Source organism: Pelophylax lessonae (genome assembly GCF_965119305.1).
Source record: "Pelophylax lessonae genome assembly, chromosome: 1".
Taxonomy (NCBI): Eukaryota; Metazoa; Chordata; class Amphibia; order Anura; family Ranidae; genus Pelophylax; species Pelophylax lessonae.
In genome coordinates this window covers 61,223,003-61,250,392 of record NC_138768.1, presented here as the reverse complement: position 1 = coordinate 61,250,392, position 27,390 = coordinate 61,223,003, and the positions used below count along the sequence as shown (strand labels likewise).

The window sequence follows — 27,390 nt, the reverse complement described above, 5'->3', positions numbered from 1 at the left end:
TTCTCTGGCCCACCTTCTTCCTGAAGTATTGGATGACTACAAAACCTACATATTTGCATGTATTCTCCTTTTTAGACCTGTCAGTGCCTGTCCTATAGCACTGGGGTCCTCCCTTCCAACCCCAGCCAGGACACTACCTGCATGGACGTTGCACCTTCTACCTGTTTCCAGGTTCCTCCCACACTCAAAATACACTCTGGTAGGTTACCTGGCTCAGGTCTAAATTGTTCTTAGTTTGTGCATCTATGCATGTGAGGTATGGACCTTAGATTGTAAACTATTTGAGACTGATGTGGATGTACAATATGTAAAGCGCTGCGTAAATTGTTGGCTATATACAAATACTTGTAATAAGTAAGTAAGAAGGCCTCATTCATACAGGCATACCTATGCATAATCCTGTGTTAAGGGAGATCTTTGCCCACATGGGATGCACAGGTGTTCCGTGCATCTGTGTACAGGTGCATGTCCCCAGAATCATGCTGTCTACATTTAGGGGCATAAACCTGCACAGCTGTCAAAGTGGGACCAGCGGCCGTGTCCATACAGCTGCTGTGTCCCAAATGGGACTGCCTGCACACAGGTGTATGGAACACCTGTGCATCCAATGCAGGCAATGGAAGCCCTTTGCACAAGTGTACGCATAGGTGCACCAAACAATTTGTGGTGAATAAACCACCTTTCTCCTGCGCTCAGAAAACGAGGCTTCCCCAACTGCTTTTCCGACTGGACTTTATAAATGGCGTCTCGGATGGCTAAGGTCTTGCTGCCCTAAAGGACTGGGGCAGTCCAACAATACTGCAAACAAAAACACAAAAAAAAGGGCGCGCCGACCTAGCGCATTATCCTCAATATAGGCTTTATTAATTGAAACATAAAAATGGCTACTCACAAACGCAGGTGAAAATCAATCACATCAAACTCATGCACTTGACTATCAGAAGTAGTCCATACAGGTGTCCATAGTCTCATTAGGATTAATTAGGATCATTAGGATGACACTCAGTGGCTCTGAGGAAGAGGCTTATGCCTCGAAACGCGTCAGTCGTCATCCTAATGAGACTATGGACACCAGTATGGACTACTTCTGATACTCAAGTGCATGAGTTTGATGTGATTGATTTTCACCTGCGTTTGTGAGTAGCCATTTTTATGTTTCAATTAATAAAGCCTATATTGAGGATAATGCGCTAGGTCGGTGCGCCCTTTTTTTTGTGTTTTTGTACGCATAGATGCACCCATGTGAATGATAACTAAAATGTATATGTTAATATTATTATACAGGATTTATATTGCGCTAACATTTTGAGCAGCGCTTTACAACATGAGGACAGACAGTACAGTTACAATACAATTCAATAAAGGAAGATTTAGAGAGCCCTGCTCATTAGAGCTTACAATCTAAAAGGGTCAAATGATACAAAAGACAATTATTGTGGGGGATAAGCTGATGGAGATAGTCGAAATACAGTTGTTAGGTGGAGACTGAATAGGCTTCTCTGAAGAGAAGGGTTTTCAGGGATTGCCTAAAAGTGGACAGAGTAGGAGATAGTCAGACAGATTGGGGTAGGGAGTTACAGTGGGATGGGAGAGGCTCGAAAAAAGTCCTGGAGGCAAGCATGGGAGGAGGTGATAAGGGAGCTAGAGAGCAAGAGGTCTTGGGAGGAAATACATAAATATATCTACGGTATATTCTATATACAGCAGGGCTTTTTTTTCTCAGAGAATAGGTTCAGGAACTCTTCTCTTTTAAGTCACCCTTCGCCTCTGCCCCTTACCTATCTCCAAGAACCGTTCCTTGGTTCCGCCCCTTACCCACGTCCCAATACTGCCCCTTTTAGAGAATATAGACCCAAGTATTATTTTGTGGGGCTAAGTATTTTGTATGGAATTTGGTAATGATAACAAGAAAGACAGTAAAAATGATCTAGCAACAACGACAATACATCCACCCCAGCAACAATAGACTCCCAACAGCCAACATTAATAGACCCTCCAGCTGCAAGCAACAAAGACCCCTCCCTCAACAGTACATCCCTCCCAGCAACAATTGACCCCCTGCAACATAAGATTCACCCCCAGCAACAATGGATCCCTACCAGCAGCAATAGACCCCCCTGCAAAAATAGATCCCTTCCAGCAACAAAAGGTTCCTCAGTAGCCAGCATCATTAGAGCCCTTCCTCTACAGTACCTCCCTCCCAGCAACAACTGACCCCCAGCAACATACATTATATACATACATTCAGTTCTGAAGGTGCCTAAACTGCGTTCCCCCGCGTTCCCGCTAAAAAAAGCCCTGATATATAGTATATTTAAATGTAATTTGTAAATGTATATTACCCAAGCATACAAGTCTCCGCAACACCAGGAAAAGCCTCGTGTCAGGGGAACTACAGTGATTGAAAAAAAAATGGTCATTCCAGCCAGTTAGCTGTTTCCCCAAGAGCAGTCGGCCATGTCTGTTGCCCACAGGTATAAGTCATCACTAAATATGAGATACGTCAATCCTTTAAGCAATTGCTGACCACTTTTCTTGATGCCAGTTTTAAAGTGAGTCTGGGATGCCCAGTATTCCAAAGTTGACTCCAAGCACAAGTCTGCCACATCCCTCCCCCAATCAAAGCATTTTTTTTTTTATACAGAGTAGCGAGGTTCAGAGCATTGCATTGAGGCAGTTGACGGCTTGGCAGAGCTCCGAATTTGGAGCTGGAGCATTAGCATATTGGAACACCCTGGGGCGCTCATGAAGATAAATGAAGGTACAAGCCAGCATCTCTTGACGGCTGTTTTTAACCCATTTCATAGGCTCACTGTAAAATAAGTACTGCCTTCGTTTGTAGGGTTAACGTTTAATATAAATCGTTTCGGATGATTTCAAATACATTGTACAGGCTTTGTGGAACAGCTGCTTTGGATAGAAATGGTCAGCATTTGGGAGCTGTTCCACTGCTCTATCTCTGGGGTCTTCTAAAGTCAGAGGAAATGGCTACAAGGCTTCCATTCAACGATATGCAAGGAAGCCTGACAGAACAAAACAGAACCTGAGATATTTTCTTCTGCTCAGGAAATTCTTATGCCTATTACTAGCTTGTCAATTAGGTCCTATTCATGATGTCTACTGTGCCATGCTTTCAAAGCACAAGCGGATCTCTGTGTAGTCCAGTCAAGGGTGCATAGCAGGGCTGTATATAAATGCCTGTACGTACGGTACAGTCTGTTATGTTTTGCTTGTAAATGAATACCGATAATCACATTTGGATGCAAGATTGTCTTACTTGGCAGGATAACAGTGAGAACCCATGCCCACCTGTTTCTTTCACCCTCTGCAGAAGGGCAGCGCCAAAATGGGCTGCCGGTACCCACAGTTTTCAGAAATAAGCTGCACTTTTATCTGTTATTTTCCTTGACATCATGACATTCCTGATCTGTATATGTAAACATACAGACGCACGTAATCAGCAAGTTACATAATAAGGTTGAAAATTTACACTTGTCTGAGTTCAGTCTTAAATGGATGTTACCCAGTCACCCAAATCTCATAGTATTTCATAAATAGGGTTATAGGGTGATATCTGTCTGCTGGTTGTGCTCCTGTGTTTGGTTTCATGTCACATGCTTCCCTATTAGAGACTACAAGTGGGTGCACCATCACACATTGTGCAGACATGGTCCAGAGCAGTGATGTGCAGCTGATACTGGAGACAGTGCATGTAGACAGGAAGTGGCTGATAAAGGTTGGAGGAGATCAGCAGCTCTAAGATGGAGAAAAATGTTTAGATTATGTGGGACTAATCAATATCATACTCTTAGGGTTTCGATCTCCTTTAAAGTAGAACTTTACCCATAACATTGATAAAAAAATAATGTTCTTTAGCAAGGAACATACATTTCACATTAATAATTATGATACCAAAATTAGCTTAGTAAATTGCCTCCAGCATCACTCCTGTTTCTTCTTGCCAGAGGCTGCTATTTTGCTGAAGACCAGAGCCAATGAGCAGCAGTATATCTTTAAACTGTCAGCAGATTGGCCTCTACATTTTTTGCACAGTGCCAAAAAATAGAGAGCAACTGAGCATGTGCAGAGCACGGTGAGATGGTGCATTACTGGTGATGGTGTAATACTGGATTTTAAATGGTATAAGCACTTATTTTTAATATTTTACATATCTATAGAAGCCTAAAGTGATCCATCAGGACCTAATTTTCTGACTAGAGTTCCACTTTAAAGAAGAAATCTCTCTATGTATACATTTTACTCATGCAGTTTCCTAGTGCTGTCCAACTATGCTGTTCTGAAGGAGATGAATAATTGATGAGAGCAGATTGACAGCACAGTTCCCCACATCAGGCACTTTCCCTAGCCAGCAGGGGGCTTTTGGCAGCAAAAGAAATGCCCACAAATCAGGCTTCTGACAGGGGAGGAGCTGCTGGGGTGTAATGAGAGAGAAAAAAAACAAAGCACTTACTAAACAATTGCAACATACAGATATTTCAGCATGGATCTATTGACCACTTGTGAAACACATTCAGGGGGCTATCATCAGCAATAGGAATGCCCACAATTCAGGCTTCTGCCAGGGGAGGAGCTGCTGGGCTGTAAAAGAAGATAAGAACAAAGGGTTTACTACACAATTGCAATGTGGATCTATTGACCATTTAATATTTCATTGCTCAAGAGATGACTTCTTCTTAGGTTTCTTTATTCTCCTGTAATGCTGCATTTAAACTAGGGGAGAAAGGGTCAGTACTATGAGCCAGTCAGGTCTCTATTGCTTTGCTCACTGCTATTAGTCTAATGCTGTGAACATGCATGCAGGAGTGTAGAGCTGAGGGATGTCTTAATCCATTGCTGCTCTTCTTTGGCCACTCAGAGTGCTAGGGGTGGATATTGGACCAAGTTGTGTTGATTAACTGTACTTGTCATCAGGGGACCTGGATTGCAAGACTGAACTTCAGTGAATTAGATGTCTTTTGGCTGGTAAAATAGCTCATACACATGTATATCATCCATGCATTTAGCTGTTTACCTGAAGTTCAGATGTAAAGAGTTAGACTCTTTTTCAAATATTTTTTGCTGGGCTGAGTAACTCACTGCCTTTTAACAACTTTTACGAATGGCAACCACAAGATCTACTTTTTGTAGTTCCTGGCTCTGTTCCTGGGTACTTTGGAGATTAAGGTGTCCCTACGCCTCCTGTTTTGTTCTCAGTAGAACTTGGGATCTCCTTGTAAGAGCTTCAGCAGGTGTGAATTCCAAAGAAAGAGCACAGATGTCACCACCAGGGTCCCTGAGTGATAAAAGAAAACATTTTAACTCTCTAGCATCTACCAAACACTGTAATATCAATTAGTTAATAAAAAAAAAAAAAATAATACAAAAATGCCCAAAATACTTTGTGTTGAATATCTTACTAACTACTCTGTTCCGAAAAAGTTTAAATTAATTGGACCCCAGGGACCCATTATTTGTAGCTTTCTTCAGCCATTAACCTGACCTCCTCCATCCAACAGCACATGATGTTCTAATGCTTAAAATGTCATTTGGTGACCAACAGTACTTACTGTTGTTGTGAATGAGATGATGATCAGTCAGGTTTTTCCACTATAAACTTGGGAATAAACAAAAAAAGCCACCATGTTCTGCTTTAACTGGCTGCCTGCCCACTTTTAGAAAAAAATTAAAATTCTAAGAGGGATCTCAGTTACAAGAAGTGGGAACATGGAACAATGTCTTCTGACAACAGTTACATTTCTTTAAAAAAGGTTTACATTGAGATTAAAAGCCTACAGGTGATTCGTTTTTAAAGGAAACCTATCATGACAGAAATCTAGGCGCTAACATTGTTGACCTCCTTCTTATAATATGAGTTGTTTGACTGCTATGGCTCTAAAGATTTCCAAGTCTCTGAAAAGTATGAGAAAAGGTGGGTCCCATTGTGCAGGAGATTAGCAATGGAACTGCCCATATCCAGCAGACAACGCAGAACAGCAATAAGGCCTAAAAAGAGCCTTTCACTTTGCCATTTAGGACAAAGTCACAATGTCTGCATATAACCCTTTTGTCTGGGCCGTAGTTTGGCCGTAGTTAAGCCCTTTGGAGCAGGGCTGGCCCAAGACATTGTGCTATCTGGGTCCAAGAATGAAATGCTGCCCCCCCCCAAAAAAAAAAAATAAAATTACGCCCATCAAAGGGCATGAGCAGAAGAAGATGGGCCAGGCACGAGGCCCGCAGCATCTACTCCTCCAGTTCCAACCAATGGGAAATGCAAGCTGTGGCCGAACATCAGCTGCTGGCAGAGCCAGTGGGAAAGGGATCTTTGCTCTTGGTCTCCCGTGGGTACCCCGCCCCAGCAGTACACACACCTGAGCTCTTCATGTATGCTCGAGTGTTTAACAGCCAGTGGGAGCACCCTCGAGCCTGGCAACTATGAGTATGTGTGTTGAGGGCAGCAGGGCGGCCCTTTTACAGGGCAGTGGAGCGGCCCGGGGGGCAGTTATCGCACACAAAACTGCTGGAAAAAAATCTTAGGCATCAGTTTGCTGCCCCTCTCAAAGTGCTGCCTGGGTCCGATGGACCCAGCCGGACCCATGGTGGGGCCAGGCCTGCTTTGGAGTGTACAATGCTTTTTCCTACATAAGTCCATTTCTTACTCTTGTCCACTTTGTCACCATCCTATGCCTACCTCCTTGACCTGGCTGATGTAAAAAGCTGCACTGCCAGCTCATGTATGAAAAGTAGGTAAAGAAACTTCTGACAGAAGAGAGGAAGTATAATTCACACATGGTCCTAGGAGATACCTTACCCAAAACGCCACACCTCATGTCTAAGTGCCATTTGCTCCATTCTGTGGGATTATCACCAATGCACCCCTATAAATATAGTCATTTGTAAACTGAGGAAACTTCCTTGGAGGCTACCACACTCATCAATAAATGTTCAACGATACACAAAAGATCCAGATTCACAGCAGATTCATTTCAGGGCAGCAGAAGGCCTCTCGTGTGTGTACCAAACACAACTGTTCGAATAAATCTCAGTCCTTCAGTCGGTCTACAACTAGCAAAGAAAAGAGCATTTGGGACAGGCAGTTCCAAACAAGTGCACAGCACAAAATTCCCTGCAAAGGGGACCCAATTAAATCTGTGTTTCTTACATTTTAATAAAAACAGAGGCCTTAATTGCATACATATGTAAAATGTTGGAAGCCATTCTTATTTATGTCCCCTTTGTCAGCTTGCAGGACTGAAATTATGGGAATTTAAGCATTTGCAGTAAATCGCCCCTCCCACATGCACCTCCCTTGTCTGGTTATGAATTAATTGGCTGCTCACCAGTTTCTCTTCTTGTTTCTTTGTTGACATCAGGTCCCTCTACAGAATGTTGAGGTCTGACCTCCATCCCTGCCACCTGGATCACAGTGTGGCTTGTCATCCGTCTTTTAATGCCCCCTCCCCCAATTGCTTCTAAACAAATTCTTTATTCTTGCACAAATCTTTAGTACTATAGTATATTAACTCCTTAATGAACCCTAACTCCTGAACCCAGTTTTGCAACTTTGACATGCATTAGTATAACAATACATACCTTTTGAAATTACTTAGTGTATCCAGGTGAATTATACCTTCTTTGTAGGAAAAATTGGGCCTCCTTTTGATGGTAAACCCCCATTCACACATTCGTGATTTGTCATGAGCTTCTTGCACCACAACAATGCTCAACAGGAAGATTCCGATTACCTATATTCAATGGTGCTCATTCACACCTGGGCATCATGCTGCTACGTGCCACTCAAAAAAGATTTATGAGCTTTTTTACAGGCAGAAACTAAGTATTTGGCCCCATACACTTTAACAGGTGTGCCTAATAATGAGGGACACAGAAGTTCTTACCCCTAAAAACAGTCTTCTCCTCCTAGCAGCCTCAGGCCTGTGAACAAAGTGGAGGATTCAGGAGCGTCCCTGTTGGAATACAAACTCCAGCTAATACTTTATAAGCAAATACAGCTTTTTGCAAATCATTTGGTGGAGGGGGGGATTATGGTATGGGACTTAGGACAGCAGGGGGACCTAGGCAGCAGGGTGAATCAGATGTGGGCAGGGAGGGTGATCAAGACAGCAGGGGGAGGGCAATTACTGCAACAAATCCCCTGTATGGGTCTCTCTGCAGCAGCTGAAAGCTGGCTTCTTCTTCTCTCCCTCCCGCTAGCTTTCAGCTGCTGCAGAGAGAGCCATTCAGGGAAAGGGTTCCAGTAATTGCCCCTGCGCCGTGACATGCACCAAACATTGCTGCCTGGACCCCTGTGTGCCCCCCTATCCCTGCAGTGCTGCTGGCTTCCTTCCTCTCCTTCCTGCTGCAAGCTGCAGGCACACAATAGGATGGTTCAGGATGGAGAGTGGGGGAAGGTTCTGGTAAATAGCCCCTTCCTTTCCTGAATGTACACAATGAGTGATCGGTACCAATCACTCACTGTGTTCATTCAGAACTGAAGCATAGTACGCTATGTTTATTTGGGAGCGGGGGGCTGTCAGGGAACAGAAGCATAGTACACTGTGTTTATCGGGGGGGCTGTCAGGTTGGCTCGGGCCCTGTTTCTAACAGCAACCCTGATCATTATATTTAACTTTTGCACGCTATTCTGAAGATGCATGGTGCACTGGCTATATGCTTTAAGTTGAGCTGGTAGAACTATGACACCCACTTGCTTCAAGCCATCTCCAGGAACCTGTACGATGGAGATATTCCCCTGGATGACAGAGTGATCACATGATCAAACCCCATCCTACAAACTCCTGATCATCACTCTGTGATAGGGAGCTGTTGCCGACAGCTCGGTCACAGTGCTGGGGGCATGCGATTGAGGAAAAGCTGTGCCGCAACATAAATTCATTCTCTACGTTCTCTTGGCCTAAGTGCCAGACTGCCCACTTATCATTTAGTGGTCATGTCTTTCTTGTGAGGAGACTACCTTATTCCACGTAGGGTGTAAAGCTATTTTCTTGCCCTCCAGTCACCCTCTCTTCCTGTATGCGGTTCTTCTGGGGATACTGGTGCTACCTTTTTTCTGCTGGACTGCTATTTGGGAACAAATTTTTACATTTTCTATGGACTTTTTTGTATGATCCGCATGTATTATTATACAAATATTGATTATGCACATCCATTGCACTGGGTTTACTATCTATGGTTAGCGCTGCACAGTTTCTTTATAACATTCTGATACTATTAGTTTCCTATAGTGTTTGTAATGCGCTGTCCTCGTCCAGTCGGTCACATTACGTCACGCGATCTCCTGTAGAGCGGCGATGATAAGATCCTGGTCTCACCTGGACCAGCCATGTAACAAGTGCATGTTGTGAAAGAAGATCAGTCAGGTGTAATTTAATCAATTCCAAGCATATTTAACCAAGGCCAGCTTTCTCGGAATTTTGGCAGTCACTCGTTTTCTTAACACAGCAAATCAAATGTAACTCGCTGACAAAGATAACTAACCTGCCAACTTCATGTACACAATTATCATCTGACGGAAAGATCCCAGGTGTTCCCATGGTTACGCTTTCCTTATTTGAAAAAAGCGTGGAGGGACATCCAGCCCGCTGCTGCGTCTGAAATCACGGTGTCATCAAGCAATTATGGCATAGTTTGTATGCTCTGACCCTTCTTTAGAACTTTTCTCAAAACTGGAAATCAGTCGATTCTTTTCACATCTCAAAGCCAAGAGGACCCGTTGGTAAGTTCTCAAGTTTGCATGAATCCTTTCCCAATAAATAACAGCAGTATTGGTTAGTGAATAGGAAGCACATCTTGAGCTCGGGTAATGTGTTAGTAAAGCCAAAACTTTTTATTTTTAGCTTTGGGATAGAGTGGGGAAAGGTCACCTGTCAGGTTTTAGTTGCCATGTCTCTGCTGGGGTTGTTCTCAACCACCGCATCTCATTCTCAACCCCTCCCCCTTGAAGCGCACAAAAATGGCGCAGGCACGATTTTTAAAATCGCACAGAACCAAAACACATGTTACTGCAGTACCATGCGTTTTGACTGGCTCGAACACACCTGCGTTTGCTTGATGCAAGTGGGAGCTATTAGGAATAAATGGTAGCCGTGCGCATCTGCCCAAGGCAGCGGGAAAACACACATTTTTGCATGCGTTCCCACATCGCACCTGCTGTGAACAAGCCTTAGGGCCTGTTTACACCAACAGGCACACAGTATGCTTGGACCTGCTGGTGTGTGTTGTGTAGGGGCTGTGCAAAATTACCATGCATTGCAGTGTTTACTTTTTTTTTTTTTTTTTAGCTTTATTATTATGTCACAAATGTCATTTATTTAAACTCTTTGCACCACAGCTTGTTGGGATTTGTTGTAGTGCATTGCAACATTCTACATAAAAATGCAACCTGTCCTACATTTTTTTTTTTTTGGTGAGTTGGTGTGAACAGAAACAGTAGGACATAAAGTAAATCATCTTGTCACTGTGTTGGGCAATGTGACCCAATGCAGCCCAGCAAAGCTGGTGGGAATAAGTCCTAAGGGTCCATTCACACCTGCTGCTGTTTAACGGACCTGGAAAGATATAATAATTGTGACCCTTGAGCCAGCATGTTAGTCCCAATTTGGCTTACCTATTCTGAGGGTTATACCCTCTTCTTTAGAGCTTTTTCTGCCTCTGATGAAGAGGGGATACCCCTTGAAACATGTAAGCTGAATAGATCCAGGTGGCGTGATCCTGAACCAAAGGGCATTTGCAGTGGATTGAGTGATATTGTCTTTGATGATTATAATGAGCTTGTGATTTATACTAAGGTAATGCGTTAGGCCGCTGCAGCCTTGCTTTTGTAGTAAAATGGTGGCCTTTGGACCTACCAACAACTACCGTATTTATCGCCGTATAAGACGCACCGGCATATAAGACGCACCCAATTTTAAAGGAGGAAAATCTAGAAAAAAAAGATTCTGAACCAAATACTGCAGTAAAATATGATGGTATAGGCATGGTACAGGCATGGCACAGGTGAGGGTATAGGCATGGCACAGGTGATGGTACAGGCATGGCACAGGTGATGGTACAGGCATGGCACAGGTGAGGGTACAGGCATGGCACAGGTGAGGGTATAGGCATGGCACAGGTGAGGGTACAGGCATGGCACAGGTGAGGGTACAGGCATGGCACAGGTGGTGGTTTAGGCATGGCACAGGTGGTGGTTTAGGCATGGCACAGGTGGTGGTTTAGGCATGGCACAGGTGGTGGTACAGGCATGGCACAGGTCGGCTTCAATCATTTACCTGCTCTCCTGGGCTGCCTGCGAGACGTCCACGGCGCTGCTCCTCTCGTCCTCTTCTTCTGACGGCGGCGGGATTCCTGGAACCGTCCACGGCGCTGCTCCTCTCGTCCTCTTCTGTCTTCTTTGACGGCGGCTCTCTCGGTCCGGTGGGAAGGAGATCGGGCGGTGACGGTGCGTGACTGACGCACGCACCGGCACCACCCCCATTGCGACGTCAGGACTCAGCAGGCAGCAGGCAAAATGTGTATTTGCCGTATAAGACGCACCAACTTTTCCCCCCCAGTTTTGGGGAAGAAAAAGTGCGTCTTATACGGCGAAAAATACAGTATGTATGGAAACAGCCTGCCTAATTGTATACAAATTGAATGGATTGTTTCGGTTGGCCCTCACATTTGGTGGTTGTGTATAACCAAAATTATAATCAGGTTGTAATGTGCATGGCCAGCTTTGCTCTGCAGATCAGTAGAACGCAGTGTGTTAGGTCAATACAAATACATTTTTGTTGCTGCCATGCACTCCCCATTTACTGACAGCATTAGAATAACATTTTACACCAAAAGTAAAAATAATGTATTTTGTCCGAGATGATTATTAACCGGGAAGGTACAACCGCTGAATGATGTTGTCATTTGACTGTCAATGAAGCCACTTATGTCACCATACACGCCGTGCCTGCAGGACAGCCTAATAACATAACACCGTCCTTACTAAAGAGTCACCGCATGTGGTAACATTAATCAGATTTACACAGTGCGTACATCCCATCAAGGATAATCCCTAACAACCCAACGCAGGACATTTCTACCTCCCTGTGATCTTCATGTACTTTACGTAATGGTTTGATTTATGATTACGCTATGACACAGATCACTTTGTGAACCTCCGCGGCGACTTTGCGTTCCTCACCAAATGCAATAAAGCTGGATCCTAAGCTTTGATATGTGCTGCTCTTTGTTATGTCCTTTGCCCTTGTTAAGTTTTATGTGGCTCTATATCGTTATATGATTTTCATCTGGAATTGGTTGATATTGCAGTAAAAGTCTATTTCTGGGAATGCAGAATCAAAAAAGATAATAAAAAGGCCCGTCATCGAAATTCATAAAAGGGAAAGATGTTGTTGATTTGCCGACAGCGAAAGACATTGATGATTAGCGTTGATATCTGAAGCACAGGTACTGTGTATGCTGTGGGGCTGTACATTTCATCTGTCCCACTGAAGGGGACCTGACGCAGCTTAAAACCCAACTTCAACTCAAAAATACTCTTTTTTTGTTTTAGTTTTGGACAAAGTTAAGCTTATATTTTGCATCAGCCTCATCAACATGCTAAAGAATTTTTTTTTGTCATGGTCCCTGTGCTTCTGTATGCAATGGTGGCAGATCATGCTCTCCATCCACAGTGCTTATTTACACAGTTTCATATAATAAGGTGCAATATTCAAATGTATTTTCTGTGTTAGACCATATACTGTGGGGTTGATTTACTAAAACTGGAGAGTGCAAAGTCTGGTGCAGCAGTGCATGGTAGCCAATCAGCTTCAAACTTTAGCTTGTTCAAATAGGTTTTGACAAAAAAAAAAAAAAAAAATAATAATACTAAACTGGAAGCTGATTGGTTTCCATGGAGAGCTGCCCAGATTTTGCACGCTCCAGTTTTAGTAAATCGACTCCTGTGTAATAAAAGTAAAGTGCTTTAAAAAAGTGCCGCTGACATTAGAATTAGGGATCGACCGATTATCGGCAAAGCTGATATATCGAGGGCTGATGTGCACTTTTCCCGATATATCGGAATCGGCCCCAGAGGTTACCGATATTGCCGATATTTTGGGAAAGTGCTTGTACCGGAGTGATGTCTGCAGCTAGAGGCATCACCCCGGTACCGGCGTCCATAGCTGACGGTCGGCTGTCTTGTAATGACAACCGATGCGGCTGAGAAGCCGCTCAGCTATCATTACAAGAAGCGGGAGGGGACGTTCCCCCCCTCCCGCCGCCTTCTGTGGTTCAACCGGGTCTCCCGTCCCACCGGGAGATCCGGTAAACCAGCCTGCAGGGCCACCGAAGACCCGATCAAAGCCGCATTCGGCTCGGATCAGGTCTCCATGCAAAAACCCAGAAGTGATGTCATGAGTGACATCACGTCCGGGTACTGTCTGGCACCAGATTAAAAAAAAAAAAAAAAAGGGTTCAAAACAGCCAAACTTGGCGTTTTGAATGCTTTTAAGTACAGAGGAGGGGTTTGGGGTCTTTTAGATCCCCAGATCCCTCCACAAAAGTACCTGTCCAAAAAAAAATATATATATGTATCGGTATTGGTATCGGCAACAAAAAATTATTGGAAGCAACCAGATGAACAAATAAAGTGCTTTTTTGTAGAAAAACCTCCACTGCGATTCAAACAATAAAGTGCTTAGTGCTATAACACTGCAATAAAAGTTCCTCTTTAGTGTTCCACTTCACCAGCGTGCCTCCTCCAACACTCAGGAAAACTCCCTAGAGATCCATGATCCTCCAAGCATAGTGGGTCAATATGCACTTTGTCCCCTCTAGGGGCCAACATATACAGAGGTTAATTAATTTTTCCTCTAGGCATATGCACCATAGAACATCATAAAAACTCCAGATAGTGTAAAAACCTTTATTAAAACCACCAATATATGGACTTACATATCAAAGTGCTTTCCGCCATATATTTGGAATAAACAGCTCAATCGCATTGCAGGCCAGCTCCACTATTTGCAGTGCAAGCTTGGTCTGTCCTTCCAGCTATTCCAGGTGTACCTCATCACTTCCGGGTGTAGTGGGCGGAATGATGTAAATTCCTGTAGCTCTGCCCCGATGTGCATTTTGCCGCGATGACGTCTTCAGGAGGAAACGCCTGTGCTATACAGATACGTTGTCATGCCTGCCTGTGCCACCCACCCACAGTAAATTCATTGTGGTCAGATGACAAGTAGTTAAAGCTCAAAGCTCCAAGTTGCCCAACAACCAATATTTTAATGTTTTTATCTTGTGCCTGTTCACATATGAACACTCAGGCACCTTTTGTATGACACCCTAATCTCAAAAAGGTACAGGAGCTAATTTTAAATCAGAATGAGGAATTTTTGCCTCTATAAAATTGAATGGGAGCACTTACAAAATTCTAAAAATTAGTTTCAAGCTAAACAACCATCATCTCCTTCTAGTAACAAGACTTCTATTGTCTAAAACAAAAACGCTCAAGCGCTATCATGATATGGTATGAATGCAAACTTACCACTTTAAGTCAATGACCTGGAACAAGCCTACAGTTTACTTCACATGTGTCAAACACAAGCCCGTGGGCTGAATCTGGCCCGCCAGGTCATTTTATGTGGCCCTCGCACCCAGGGTTTTTTTTTTTAGCTGCAACATGACAACTCCATTCCACCACCTCCGGCTCTTGCCCTCCGCTCCCCTTTCACCACTGTCACTTGTAAACACAGAAGCCTTCTGTATTTACAAGGATAGCTTTCCTCTCAGATCCAGGATGGTAACTGAGTTACGGACAGTGAGAGCACTTAACCTCAGCTCAATACCCCATATGAGCAACCCCTGACCAGGAAAAGCCTTCAGCCGCTATACCAACTACCAGCACTTTCCATCAACACATAGGGAGGAGAAGGAGGCTTACACTGTTCCGTGTGATGGAGTGGTGAGAGCCTCCGGGCACGCTTGTAACTCTATCCTCTATGCATATGACTTATCGACTGCATTACTGTTTACTGTGACTGCACAGCGGGTCAGGTGCTGGTGCTAAACCTTGCTGATCCCCTAAGAACTTTGGCTGCAAACCATTACAGGCTGATTAGCCTTAAAACTACCAGGAGGTCTTCCTAGATTTGCCAATGTTCCCCATATGGGCTGTCTATCTACTATCTCAGCACAGCTGTGTGGGCTTTAGTATATGCTCGTGGGCACTTAGAGACTTATATCTCCATAGCAGGGTATGTGCTCCCACACTATCTCAGATCTGGGGCTGGTAAAAAATTGAGTCATACAGCTTTAGCTCACTGATTAAAGATACTGGGCGCCTGCAAGCAGGCTCCTTAAGCCAGAGGTATTCCGTCACACTGTGCCAGGGAGATTTGTCCTGACTTGGAACCCTTAACTTAATGCTCCCAGACCAGACTGCCTTGACCCTATTTGAGCTGTTCCAGCTGTGTGCTGGTGATGCATGTGTGTATGTGGGGCCCATTTTTGCTGTGTGTAGTGTGACAACGTTGTCCGCTTGGTTTTTACAAAGGTTCCTGGGGGTTTTAGAATTGTAGTGTTTTTAATTGGTTATTTTTCAATACAGCTGTATTTTTTAAATAAGATACCGTTGTTTGTTCTCCGTATACAACTTCTTTCTTAGGGTGATCTGCCGGTTTCCCTTTATTTTTCTTGGTTAGCCATTTTTCAGTTGTGGAGGTACCCCGTCCATATTATACGAATCGGTGTAATGATTCACCATATCAATCTATCCCACAGTGTCGTCATGGGTTGAGTCCACAGTGTTTTTATTCTCTAGTTTGGGTAAGTGATATGTAGACAGCCTGGGAAAGAGAGCTGAGCCTTGCACTTTGTGCATAGCCCACCCCTAAACCCTGCACTCTGTATGTAGCACACTTCTTATTAACCCTGCACTCTGTACACAGCGCACCCCTGAACTCTGCACTCTATGTATATAGCACTCCTGAACTCTGCACTCTACATGCTATGAACTACTGAGAACATCTATGTATCTGAGCAGATACATAGTCTTACAGATACAACCAGCCCTTTGAGGGCAACCATAATGCTGATTCGACCTGCAATGAAATTGAGTTTGACATTCCTTGTTTACTTACTGCATCCTTGATCTATATTTGCCAATATCTTCATCCCAGCCCCTGGGACACTACCTCCCACACCCATGGCCCAAACATGGCACACCCTCTTTTTGGGAGATAGCACCCTCTATCTGGGTGGGTCCTGTCCCTAATTATGCTGTAATACAAGGGCAGTACTGTGATTTTTGGATGCAGCCCGGGACACAGCATCATCTGGACAGAGCACAACGAGGTGGGACTGTCCCGGCAAATCCAGAATAGTTAGCATCTATGTTGTTTCTGGTTTTTGGTTCTAAAACTATTGAAACCTGAAAATCAGCATCCTCCACGGAGCCTCCGTATTTCTTTTCTGACAGCTTTCCTCTGAGTAATATATAATTGGCATGTGTATGTGTATTATACATATGATATGGATTCTATGATTTTCATTGAACATGGCAGTCCACACATTCAGTTTTGGAAATCTCAATTAAGCTTGACAATGAAGTTGGTGTCTTTGAAATGCTGACGCTTTCTGTACATTGTCATCGTTGTGTTTGCTACATCCACCTTTCCTGCTTCTCTCTCATTATTTTCTTGTCACCCTCGCTCAGCCTTTTTTATTTTATATTTTCACATGAGGCCACACAAATGTTCGGGAAGTGATATTCTGTCTTCTTTCCTAGCCAACAGGATAATGTCCAGACAATTAGTCACTGAGAATTGGTTTACTTCAAATAAAAATCCATCGTCTTTTGTTTCTTTATCCAATGACGTAGTGCAAAAAGGAAGTATCGCACTTGGGTTTCATTTTACCGGTGTGCACCCTATATTCCCCCTTTTTTATTTCACTTAAAGAGACCCTGTTCCATTCATGGCAGAGTTGGCTTCTTAAATCAGCTGCCAACCGTTGCTGTGCCAAACCACACAGTCATAAAATCCTTACAATCCTACGAGTCTTCATACTTTGTTTCTTTAAACCCCAATGAGGGGGGCAGGGTACAGCTCTTGAAACTTTTTGGACGCTTTTATACAATTTTTAGTGATGTCATCCACAGAGGTAAACCCAAGGTGGACTTCTGTAGTGGGAAGGTGGAAAAGGAACCTGGTTGGGGTAGTACCTTGTTTGGGGGGCATTATCACTTGGGCCTTGCTTAAAGTGCATTTCCCATTTTGCAGTCAAATTTGAGAACCCTCCACTATATGTTTGTTATGTGTTCCTATTCACACAGCATACCTAAAAATAATTAAAACCTATATTTCTCACCTTTCTATGTGTTTGATAGGCAGCTACCATAACTTTAATTAACGAGACCTCTTCAACTAAAATGAAAATTCCCCAAAGTGTAAAGGAAGACTTAGAAATCTTGACGTGAAGCCTACAGAGAAACCAACACTTCCCGGCTTTTTAATCTCCTGGGTCCCCCACTGCTCTCACTGGTTTCCCTGCTGACCTCCACTCATTGCAGGATACAGTACCAATGTTTAGGAACAAGTGAGAGTAGTGAGAGCAACTGTCCCGGAAGAGTTGGTTTCTCTGCATGCTTCATGTGAATATTTCTACTGAATTACCCGTGGACAATAAGAAGGGGAAGCATTTGCATTCTCCTATAGCATGTATGCTTATTTAGGTCTTTAATATTTTACAACAGGGTCGCTTTATGATCAAGAAAAACTAAAACCAAAACTCAAACTAAGGTACTAATAGACATAAGATAGTGCTCTTAAAATGAACCCACCAGTAGCTTGGGGATTTCAAACTAAACATATGCTGAAAGAATGTACAGTAAAACCTTGGATTGTGAGCATAATTCGTTCTGGAAACATGCTTGTAAACCAAAGCACTCTTATATCAAAGCAAATTTCCCCATAAGAAATAATGGAAACTCAGATGATTCATTCCTCAACCATTTATTTATAAATCCTTCAGTTTATAGTTCATATAAAAAGATTATAGCAATGTGATAGGTTGTGTAACCATAAAATGTCCATCCACAAATGGCGCCTCCACAAGGGGATTAGAAGAAAAATCCAGCAGGAGCTACAGAGTATAAAAGAGAAGAGAGGCGCCTCTAAGTGTAGCAATATGGTTACATTTAATGAAGGTTCAACATTTAGCAACTAACATGATTGATGATTAAAAGAGGCACATCTAAGAATGCAGGCATTGGGGGTAAAGCCGTCCACATAGACCATCTTCTTTTTTTAAGTTTTGTATTTTTTTTTGCCTTAGTAACATTGAGGGAGATTTACTAAAACTAGAGCGTTCAAAATCTGGTGTAGCTCTGCACAGAAACAAATCAGCTTTCAGGTTTTTTTGTCTAGGCTTAAAGTGTTACTAAGCCTACAACAGTAAATTCAGTCTGTATATGCAGTAAAGCTTGCTTGTTATACTCACTGTGGAACCTAAGGGGTTAATCCTCCACATTATATAAAAAGGCTGTTTGATCCTTTTTTCTCTGATCCTTCCCTTCTTCCACAGTCCCCAACCCATCTCCTGATAGTACAGAGCCCTAGGAGGCATTCTGCACATGCTCAGTGTGGTGTTTATCGCTATAGAATTTTTACATTTTTTTTGTAGGGTGCATGTGATTGGCACAGGGCCAATCAGCACTGCCCAGACATAGGGTCAGGGGTCATGCAGCCTCATAGGACAGAGTAGAATAAAAACTCCTACAAGCTTTATCAAAACACTGATAGAAGTCACAAGACTGCTATATACTGCTGATGGGAAAAGGTATTTAGCAGTTTATATTTACTAAAAAAATTGGATTTGCATGTTCTGTGTACTGTGGGAGACCAGATATAGTGAATGCAGGCTCCTGGGTTTAGTAACACTTTTATTTCACAATCTGAAGTTAGAATCTGATTGGTTACCATGCACAAGATTCTGAGTGCTCCAGTATTAGTAAATTTCTACCATTATTGCAACTTTTTTCTATCATAGGAAATTGTAATATCCGGAAATTGTAATATTTGTTTTCAATAATGTATGGCTAAATCTTCGATTTGGGGATTTGCATGAATACCGTAATTGTTGCATAAACATGAACAATGTTTCTCTACCAAAAAAAGTAAATGTACCCAGGTAACCATAATGAATAGATAAGAATGGCCTTATGCCTGTACATAACTTAAAGTAGAAGTCCACCCTAACACTAAAATCCCTGCTTCTATAGACAGCCGCGATCTAATAGTAACCTATCTAACCCTGTAAAGAAGAAATCAGTATATTTACCTTTTTGAAGTCGATCCGACCCGATCCCATGCCGAGCTGTCAGCGGTGGCTCGCTGTGTAGGTGGGTGCAGAAGACACAGCCGACAACGGAAGCCCCATAGTAAGTCTATGGGTGACATCACTGCCCATTCATTTCACAGCCATTGTTGGCCGTGTCCTCTGCAAAGCTTCCACCGCTGGAGACCAGATCTGATCGGCTTCAAAAAAGGTATGTATACTGATTTCTTCTTTACAGGGCTAGATAGGTTACTGTTAGATTGTGGATGTCTATAGATGCAGGGATTTTAGTTTTAGGGTGGACTAACACTTTAACCAGTTAAGCTTTAATTTATTGTTGAGTCAATAGGCCCTTAGTAGAAATAGAAAAATGTCTCTGTTCCATAGGCCATGTACGGATATTGCCCCTGGAATTGAGCAATTTTGACATTTCTGCTATGGGCCTATTATTTGGCAATACATTTAGGATTGCAAAGTATTACATTTAACATTTGTTTGGACAAACAAGGCTTTATTTTGGTGATATTGTCTTTCAAAAATTATTTAAATATTTATGCAACCCAAAAAAAATGTAACTCAACTGAAAAAAACACACATTTCTATCTAGTTTGATCATTGTTTAAAAAAATTAGAGTTAATGAGTACGCAAAGTATATACAATAAAACATTGGATTGAGAGTAACTCGGTTTGAGAGTGTTTTGCAAGACAATCATTTTTTTTCTACAAACTTTGACTTGATAAATGAGCGATGTCTTGATATACAAGTAGCGTCACGTCACAACTGAGTATAAAAGAGAAGAGAGGCTCATCTAAGTGTAGCAGTATGGTTATATTTAATGAAGGTTCAACATTTAGCAACTCACATGGTTGATGATTAAAACACACATCTAAGTATGCAGACATCCAGAGTAAAGCTGTCCACATAGACCAGGGGTGTCAAACTCAATTTAATCGAGGGCCGCATCAGCAATATGATTGCCCTAAAAAGGGCCAGTTTTATCCATTGAACCTAGATGTCCAGAGAATCGCTTACCCATACTAAGACGTAAGGAGTCAGGAGCCTCCTCACCATCAGAAGTTGAGTCCCCCACCCTTCCTAATCCTTACATTACAGTGCACCACCCTTACCTTGTGCTGTTGCTGGGAAGAAGCTAGAGGCATTGCTGGAAAGCAGAAAGCACAGGGTCTGGAGGAGGGCTGGAGCTCTCATGCAGCTGCAAGAGAGGTGCGAGGGCCACATGAAATGGCCCGGGGGGTCGTATTCGGCCCGCAGGCCTTGTGTTTGACACACATGACATAGACCATCCTCCGCACCGCCATCAACGTCATCCCTTCCACACTGCGCTCCACGAGTGCTTCAAGCCTTGCTTTCAGATCGCTCTACTGCAGGGTAGTCTTCCTGGTCATGTTTGCAGACTGATAGCAGTGAGAGCCAGTGATGCGGAGGATGGTCTATGCCATTGATGGCGAACCTTGGCACCCCAGAGGTTTTGGAACTATATTTCCCATGAAGCTCGTGCACTCTGCAGTGTATTTGAGCATCATCATGGGAAATGTAGTTCCAAAACATCTGTAGTGCCAAGGTTCGCTGTCGCTGGTCTATGTGGACAGCTTTACCCCAGTTGCCTGCATTCTTAGATGTGCCTCTTTTAATCATGAACCATGTGAGTTGCTAAATGTTGAAGCTTCATTAAATGTAACCATATTGCTGCTCTCTCCTTATGCGAGGGGGGGGGGGGGACTGGTCTTGTCTCCGCCCCCTCTCTTGGATTTCAACAGGCAGCTTGTAGTGGGTGGAGCCTGCTGGGTCCCTCCTACAGCTCTGCTCTCTGCACAGGCTATGTACAGCACAGAGATAGGGGTTGATTTACTAAAGGGAAAAGACTGTGCACTTTGCAAAGTGCAGTTGCACTCCGCAAGTGCAGTTGCTCCAGAACTTAGTAAATGAGCAGAAACTATTGACTTCCATCATCTAATCATGTGCAAGAAAAAATGCTGTTTTTTTTATTTTCTCTGCATGTGATTGGGTACTCTTTGCAAAGTGAGTTACTAAGCTTTGGGACAACTGCACTTTGCAACTTGCACAGTCTATTTCCCTTTAGTAAATCAACACCATAATGTCACTGATCATTTTAAAGGGTAATATCTGATTTAATAAAGGCATTTAGTACACACAAAGTGGATTTATATCCTCTGAGGCTATTGAGGGATATATTTAAATACAAGTTTTTGTACCTTGAGTTTAAAGAAGACCACTCCTGAGCATACAATAATTGCTGCTGTATTTACCACCTTCTGAAAAATGCATGTTTCGGGGCTGTTTCTAGCCTAAATTTTATTTGAAATGCTTCCAGTGAAATCAGAATTCCTGATTAGAAATACTTGAAGCTATGAAAACCAGACAATATATGTGGAAGAAGAGGTCAGCAGAAACATTTTTCAGTGCAGGTTTCTTACAACATCTCAGTGAGCTGTGGCAGCTTGCAAAGTGCAGTATTCAGTAGCATCCAATCAGTTCTTACTTATCTCCAACCTAGAGTTGTAGAAGGAATTTAAAGAGAACTCTGATTGGTTGCTGTGGACTTTGCATATAGTACAGGCATGTCTAACCTGTGGCCCGAGGGCCGCATGCAGCCCAGAACCGCATGCAATGCGGCCAACTGCCCCCTGACAACTTTTTGTTGCCACAGCAGCTTCCAACTAATGATAGGCAGAGGCTGCCTCAGAGTGGAGGGGAGCATGTGCAGTGTTTCTGACTCCTACCACCATGACCACTTCAAATCACTGAAGTGGTCATGGTGGTTAGAGTGTTCCTTTATTGTCTCTCAGAAGAAGTAAACCTCCGTATACTGATTCCATTTCATTTGATCATCCTCTAGTTGTGTTAATTTAGTGCGGGGGGGCGCGGCGGCGCGGTAAGGGCGCGGCGGCGATTTGTTACTTATATACCTTAACTATAGTATATATTTTATATGCGGTCCGAGAAAATTTCTCTACACTCAATGTGGCCCAGAGAAGCCAAAAGTTTGGACACCCATGATATAGTACTTGGTGTACTAAACTCATAGGGGTGTGAATTAATACATGTTCTAATGTAATCCTCGGTCAGAAGCGTCTTGACTATGCATAGTACAGAGCACACTGTCTACAAGCATAAATTCTGCTGCCTTTTTTGTTTTAAGGTTCACATTGAGAGTTAATCTATGCAGCCGTAATTTGTTTTTATTTATTTATGCCCTTTTTCCTCCCTTTTTCTCTCTCTTTTTTCATTTTTTTCCCTTTTTTTTTTTTTTTTTTTTGTTAACCAGTTCATGCCGTCACCAGGCCGGCTCCCGCAGACTGCTGCCAAGTGCCTAACCCCAAGGCACTGAACTGGTTAATGTTGCAGATGTCTTTTTATTGGTGGAATTTTCCCCTTCATTTTGCTGTGACAAGCGAATGTCAGAGCAGGCAGCTTGCCAATTCTGTGATCTGCTGCCTGCTTCAAAATGGAGGCAGGAGGGTATCCATTTTCATCACCGAGATGACAGCGCCTCAGTCTTTCTGGCCATCTGGAAAGGAACGTTTTAAAAAGAGAAAGAGATTTGGGGGGGGGGGGGGCTTTAAAAAAAATGTGCATGTTTTTGTATATTTTTTCCCCAAACAGAAGAACAAACTCTTAAACTAAGCTGTACGGATGCCGACCCTTTGTTGTACAGCACTGTGTTTATGTATGGAATAAACAAGAAATAAATGGGCTATTTTTATTTAGTAGCTGCCGAGGAACTCTTTGTGTTCGGCTAAACTAGAAAGAAAATGTGTATTTGGCAAGCTTTTAAGTTGATGGCACGCATGTAAGAAGCCTTCAGAAAATAAAAAAAGAAACGCAATGTATTTTTCCCCTGATACACGCAGGGTGTGTTGGTGGTCTAAGACAGATCCAGGTTTTAACGTCGTCTTTCATGTGTCTTTGAAGAGAGAGAAATCCAGTGGAATTATATGATGCTTAATATGTTTGTATTATAGGTCCTATTGATGGCCACGTTCCGGGAATTATATTTTAAATAGGAAGGCACAATAAATACGTGTTCGACAGGGTTACAAGGGAGTAGCCTTGGAAAATAAATATATGAAGACTAATAAAAAATATATAAAGATCTAGTATTTAAGCTTCTACTGAACTGATTAGCTTGACTTAAATCATAAAGTACAGAAGGAGTTTTTAGTGGTCATATGATTGCACACTGAGTAAGGGTTCCTTGAATTGTAGCAAATAGACCTCTCATTTGCATTGTTCTGAGGCCACCATCACGTGACAAAGTCAACTGCATGATTCCAAATATCATTATACTTGTCTGAAAGAGGAGCATTCTGACCACCACCGTAAGGTTTGCATTATTCCTGTGGCCATTTTGTTGGAAAATCATTGTTTGTTGAGCATCAAGTCATGTATGTGTTGGTCCCCAGTGGACCAAATCCTTGAAAGTGAATATCTAGCAGGAGAGTACTGTATGGTGTTAGCCACCCATTACTATAGAAAGTTTGGAGCTTAAGTGATACCGTTTATTAAAGCTATGATGACCATAGGTAGGCCCTTGGAGTAAGTCCCCAGTTATGACCATAGCTAGGCCCTTGGAGTAAGGCCCCAGCTATGACCATAGCTAGGCCCTTGGAGTAAGGCCCCAGCTATGACCATAGCTAGGCCCTTGGAGTAAGGCCCCAGCTATGACCATAGCTAGGCCCTTGGAGTAAGGCCCCAGCTATGACCATAGCTAGGCCCTTGGAGTAAGGCCCCAGCTATGACCATAGCTAGGCCCTTGGAGTAAGGCCTCATTCACACCAGAGGATTTTGTTGTGAGATTTCAAAAGTGCTCAAGAATAAGAATCCTATTTTTCTCAACTGGCCTGTTCACACTTGAGCATGTGTATTGCTAGTTAGACGTCTTGTGAAGCTCAAAAACGTACATGGGCTTTATTGGGGCAGAATCGTGCAGTAATCAGAATTGGAAAGGCTGGAGTTTGGTGTTTGAGTGAAACCCTTTATGAAAAATACAGGACACCGGAAATCCCTTCTTCAGTTTTTTCCTGAAAATTCCTGAAAACCTTATCTAAGGCATCCTGGAAGCTTGCATCCTTCATAATTTAAGTTATGGTGGCCATTAAAGGTTATCTCTTTCTGTATTTTTAATAGAGAATATGGTAAAGTGCTGAAACAGGTTGTGTGTAGGTATCCTGATTGGGTGTAGAGTCTTCGTACAGAAAGCTGTCTAGTGCAGTATGACCATAGCTAGGCCCTTGGAGTAAGGCACTATTCACACCTGTGCATTTTCTTGTGAGATTCCTGAAGCATGACAATGCTTAAGATGAAGAATCCTATTTTTCACAACAGGCCTGTTCACACCTGGGCGTGGTGTTGCTAGTTGGCCTTCTTCTGAAGCTTGAAAAAGTACATGAGCTTCTTTGTGGGCAGAATCATGCATTTATCAGAAGGGCAAAGGCTAAAAAACACATGTGTACACATGTTTTCGGCTCTCCAATTTAAAAAAAATATGGGTCAAAAATGCATGTTTGTGCTCCTGTACTACATCATGTGTATAATGGGCAGCACAGAGGCCAAGTGATTAGCACTTCCGCCTAGCAGCACTGGGGTCATTGGTTCAAATCCTAACCACAGCACTAAATGTCTGGAGTTTGCATGTTCTTCCTGTGCCTGTGTGGGTTTCCTCCCACATTTAAAATACATGCCAGTAGGTTAATTGGCTCCTGTCTAAATTTGCCCTAGTATGTGTACATATGAATCTGTGTCATGGACCTTAGATTTTAAGCCCTTTGAGGGTTACGGACAAATGTGAATGTACAATATATATGTAAAGCGCTGTGTAAAATTAACAGCTCTATATAAGTACCCATAATAAATAAATAACTCTTAATTGCCTGGTTACGTTCTTGGTTCTTCTTCTTATTTTTGTTCTACGTTCTTGTTATTATTCTTAAATGGTGTTAATGTCTTAGAATGTCTTAGAGAGAGTGCCAGACTAATCTCGCAGTTCATAAAAAGTTTATTGGTCACAAAGTTCATTTTAAAGACTAACACGTTTCAGGGGTTTTAGGGTCTCTCTTCATCGGGGCTACAATGAAACACATAGGCTTACTTTTATTATTATGTTGTTGTTGTTTTTTTTGGGCATCTACATTTGTGTCTTTACAGGACAAGCTGTACCATCACCCTTGTATATTTTCAGACTTGCTAACACCCTAAAGTTCTGGAAAGCAATAGCTGCTGCTTCTTCATAGACAAATACTGAAGTTTATGTTCCATTCAGCACTACCTGTGCGGAGCAGTGCGTTTTCTTTATGTGTTGAGCTGTTTAGGACAATAGAGTCTTTCGGTTAGGAAGTCATGGGGTACCTATGAAGGGTTAGAAATGCACCTTAACATAGCAGTTCAAAAGCTGTGTGTATGGGCCTAGTTTGTTGAAATGACCCAAGGACAGCTTTGCCCAATACAAGCTCTGCTGCTAATTGTCTCTTTCGCTGTGTTTACATTGGTTGGAGGGCTGACACGGATCCATTTCATCAGATGCATTGTTGGGCACTTTATTTCATTTTTTAGGCAGATCAAATGCATTCAAAAGGGAGAAAATCAATTTTTCACAAATTGCAACAGATCCTGTTCACACCGGCATATTGCATTGTGGCAGTTTGGGGATATTTAATACTGCTTTTTTTTTTAAGCCAATATTTGCAACAACTGATCTGACCTGAAATGGGGCCTTCCAAAATGCCAGGCAGAGTGTTTAAAATGCATGTGAACCCACTTGAATGTGGCATTTTATTGATGAATGCAGTCTTGTAGGACATGGCCCCGAATACCTTCCTGTCTGTTCTTAGAAACGTACTGCTCTCCCGCTGGCACAGGCATGATCACCCACTTGTTCATTTTCTGGTTTAAATTGATATATTCAGCAGCCTTGTGTTGATACATTGTTAAAGCCCTGGTAAAGGAAATTTTTTTTGACTCCTGAAACATATTGGCTGTCTTTTGGTGAACGTTGTAATTTGTGTACATGAAATACAATATATCGGACTCTGCTTTGAGACAATCGCTTGTCATTTTGGCTCAGCTACACCTGGACCTGTCAATTTGGGTGACCCTTATTTCTAGGAGGGGCTTTGTGGAAAGCTGCTGAATCCAAGCCAGTAGGCTCAAATAAAGCATTGTTTCTACTGGTTGAGAATCTGCATCCAGGGCATCACTTCCGCCTTTCTTTTGGTGTTCTAAGAACCTCGTCATTTAAAATTCAACCAGGTTTCAGCCGATAAGTTCTCACCAGGCGGTGCTTTGCCACAGGTTAAATCTGAAATTCCAGAGAACCAAGGGGGTGTGGTCAAAGTGGAAAGGGTATTTTGTATGTAAAGTGCTGCGCAAACTGTTGGCACTATATAAATTCTGTATAATAATATTAACCACTTTACTACCAGTCACGTAACCTCTACGTGATCAGACTTTGCGGGGTTATACCGGGATGATGCCTCTAGCTAGAGGCATCATCCCGGTACCGTTGTTTGAAGCCGACGGTCGGCTTTCCGTCGGTAACGATCGATGCGGCTCGGGAGCCGCTCGATCGTTACCCGGGGGGGCGGGAGGGGACGTCCCCCCCCTCCCGCCGCCTTCCGCGGCTTTGCTCGGGGCTACCGTCCCACCGGGAGCCCCGAGCACCCAGCCGGCACGTCCGCCGGCTGGATGGAGTCCCGATGAATGCCGGAAATGGCATCGATCGGGTCTCCGATGACGTAACCCGGAGGCGGCGTCCATGACGTCACGTCCGGGTTACTGTGCTGCAAAAGGCGGCAGATTTGAAAAACGGCTGTATGCAAAAATGCCGTTTTCGGCGTTTTGCATACAGGGAAGTGTAGTGGAGGGGTCCAGGGTCTTTTAGACCCTCGATCCCTCCATAAAGAGTACCTGTCACGACATATTGCTGTCACCAGGGATGTTTACATTGCTTGTGACAGCAATAAAAGTGATCAGATTTTTTTTTTTTTAAAAACCTGTAATAAAGTTTAAAAAAAAAGAAAAA

The 27,390-nt window shown here is 43.0% G+C and overlaps 1 protein-coding gene across 17 annotated transcripts in view; it reads left to right on the top strand.

The window, feature by feature from the left end:
• Nucleotides 1-27,390, top strand: part of TCF4 (transcription factor 4) — a 646,703-nt gene that overhangs the window by 531,059 nt on the left and 88,254 nt on the right. The gene's annotated exons all lie outside the window — the stretch shown is intronic.